Below are 3,517 nucleotides of genomic sequence, written 5' to 3' on the forward strand. Positions count from 1 at the left end.
CATGCTTGGCTTCACAGTAGAATGCTTAAACAGCGTGATGGAGGACCTACAAATAGAGGAGATATCTTTCGCTATCTTTCGCACACACACGCACGCACACACACACACGCACACACACGCGCACACACACACACACACACACACACACACACACACACACACACACACACACACACACACACACACACACACACACACACACACACATGCTGCAATCGCTTTAAACAATCGCTTTAAACAAATTGTCACTTTAAACAAAATGGAAAATAAAGGTCACTTTAAAGGAATGAGGAAAATAAAGGTCACTTTAAAGGAATGGGAAATAAAGGTCACTTTAAAGGAATGAGGAAAATAAAGGTCACTTTAAAGAATGAGGAAATAAAGGTCACTAGAACCGATGTGGTTCTTGTATAGTATAGTTTAGATATAGTAAGTATAGCATAATGACATAGAGTTAAAACTGTATATTGTATAGTAGTGTACATAGGACCCAGTGCCTTCTCAGGAATTTAGCATATATATTTTATCATGCCCATCTTATGTCTTATCTGTTTTTTTATGTCTATTTTATTATTAGTATTATTGCACAATCGAAGCGGGCATGACCACCCGCATTTCACTGTATGCCCTGGGTATGTATGTGACAAATAAACCTCTTGAATCTTGAAAACACACACACGACACACGCACACACACACGACACGCACACACACACACACACACACACACACACACACACACACACACACACACACACACACACACACACACACGCGCGCACGAGTCAGACATACTGCAGCATGTCACTAGAAATCTGCCCCCCCCCCCCCCCCTCCGAGGATACCTGATTACTTACTTCGAGTTCCTGAAAAGCGCTATACAAATAAAATGAATTATTATTATTATTATTATTATTATTATTATTATTATTATTATTATTATTATTATTATTATTATTATTATTATTATTATTATTATTATTATTACTTGATTTAAAAGATGTGCCGTCTAGATGTGCAGTCTAGTCTAGATGGTAAATGCTACGGATGTTCGATATTGGCTTTTTTACCAATATCCGATATACCGATATTGTCCAACTCTTAATTTCCGATACTGATATCAACCGATACCGATATATGCAAGGTTTCCCCCCCCCCCAAAGAAACTGGATAATTTCAGGTAATTAACATTACATATCTCTTGTCGTGGAGACATAAAATATTTTTTGAAAACCGATACAGATCATTTCCGATATTACATTTTAATGCCAATATCGGCCGATAATATCGGACATCCCTAGTAAATGCTTATAGATTATGACTCATTGATCACATTAATGCAACTGGGCACCTGACGCCACTTACATCATCCTGGTCTGTGGGGCGGCTGCTTCCCTCTCCTGTTTTTTTAGTCAAGAAATCTAATAATAATAATAATAATAATAATAATAATAATAATAATAATAATAATAATAATAATAATAATAATAATAAACTTTATTTGACAGATTATAAGACATCTTTGAGGAAACTTCAAGTATCATTTAAGTATCTTGAGGCTGGAGGCAGAGTGTCCTCTCTTTTGGAAATCCCAATATGGTCACCCTACCATATACTAGTCTCAGGGTTCCTCCAGTTTAGCTCTGAACTATGAAGAACAGCTTGTTCCTTTGATGCTTCCAGTACCTGGAATGTCCTCCGACTGACCCTGAAGCTGACATGTACAAACATCACAAAACAAACTGGTCAGACTATACTACTTGACCTTACCCCTAGAACCCACCACACCCCTGCCCACTTTGACAACCTAGGATGGCTTAGAGTAGACGACAGAGTACAGCAACTTGCAATGGGCCTGGTCTACAAGATACACTATACGACTAAGGTACGCATGTACATGTCAAAATACTTCCCAAAGGTCAGTGAATTCCACGATCACAACACCAGAGGGAGCTCCACAAATCATGTTAAACCCAGATTCGGCTCAAACAAGGGACTAAACACGTTTAGCAATTATGCCATAATGTGAATCACTACCCACTTTCAAAAACACTCTCAAAGAACACCTACGGGAGACTGCAATTCGAAACTGGCCCCTACAAATGTCCTAACCCAGTTGTACAGTAAATGACCAAGTATGGCTTTGTCAGTATCCCAATGTACAGTGTACAGTGTCCCCCCCCCCTACCCAACCCCCCCCCCCCCACCTCCAATGTACAGCCCCCTCCCACCCACCCAACCCCACCCCACCCACCCAACCTCCCCCAATGTACAGTTTCTACGTCAAATGTATATACACTCTTTTTATGGACTCTTTTTGTATCACAAACAGTACTGTATTTGCAAATCTGGTATGTCATAAATGTATAGATGTAGCAGTACTGTCTATCTGTATGTCGTGTGTGTCATATATGTTATGATGAATTGAAAATGGGGGACCCTGATGTAAACAAGACGAAAGTCTTTCTCTGGTCTGCATCCCTTTAACAATTGTATGTATTGAGCTGTACTGTACTGTACCCATTCTGCAATCTGTTAATAAACTTTTCAATCAATCAATCAATCAAGGTTTTTCCTTCTCTCGCTGCGTTTAAAAGTATGATCTCCGACCACCGTGTGTCGACTTGTAACTTCGTCTTCACCGATGTGTTGTTTACAGGGCTGTAAAGTACTTGAGTAATTGTACTTCGTTACAATACTTAAGTACTGTTTTTGGGGATTTGTACTTTACTCAAGTATTATTAGGTTTGTATACTTGTACTTTTACTCAATTACATTTCAGAGAAAAAAAAACATACTTTTTACTCCTTACATTTAAAATGCAGACCTACAAAGTACAAATCTCGCAGGTCCAACTATTTGAATTAGTATATTTGTTTCTCTGGCCGAACTAACGTTAAGGTTATTAATCCTGCGGCCGCTCTTTATTTTAAAACAGCCAATCAAATCCCCATCAATGGAAAATGAACCCGCCCATACCCATGCTGATTGGTCCTTGTGCAAGACTATAGAAAGCGGGGATCTTTGATTAAACACCTGCTATCAGAAGAATAGACAGTCAAAAAAACTTTTTTACTTTAACTTTTTAGTACATTTAAAAGTAGAAACTTTTTTACTTTTACTCAAGTGTGTTTTTAGCCAGATACTCTGACTTTTACTTGAGTACGATTTTGAGACGGTACCCATACTTTCACTTAAGTATAATTTCTGGGTACTTTTTACACCCCTGGTTGTTTATTATAATGTATTGTGCCTATATCTACGGTTCTGTTATAAACTGTGTTAAAACAAATTATAACGGTTACACACCCGCCGCTATAATGAGTTTGAATGGTGTGGATACCGTTCGGCCACCGCATGCAGTCCAGTTATAATAAAGTCGTCTGTTGACCCACCTGTCATGGTGAAGACTCCCACCACGAGGCTGATTCCGCGGTTCCCCAAGAGAGTCATCTCTGTCCGGTCTCCCTCCTGGAGCGTCGTCTCCACTCGCTTGGACTTGAGAGAGGCCCAGATGC

Source organism: Notolepis coatsorum (assembly GCF_963971535.1).
Source record: "Notolepis coatsorum genome assembly, chromosome: 16".
Lineage (NCBI taxonomy): Eukaryota > Metazoa > Chordata > Actinopteri > Aulopiformes > Paralepididae > Notolepis > Notolepis coatsorum.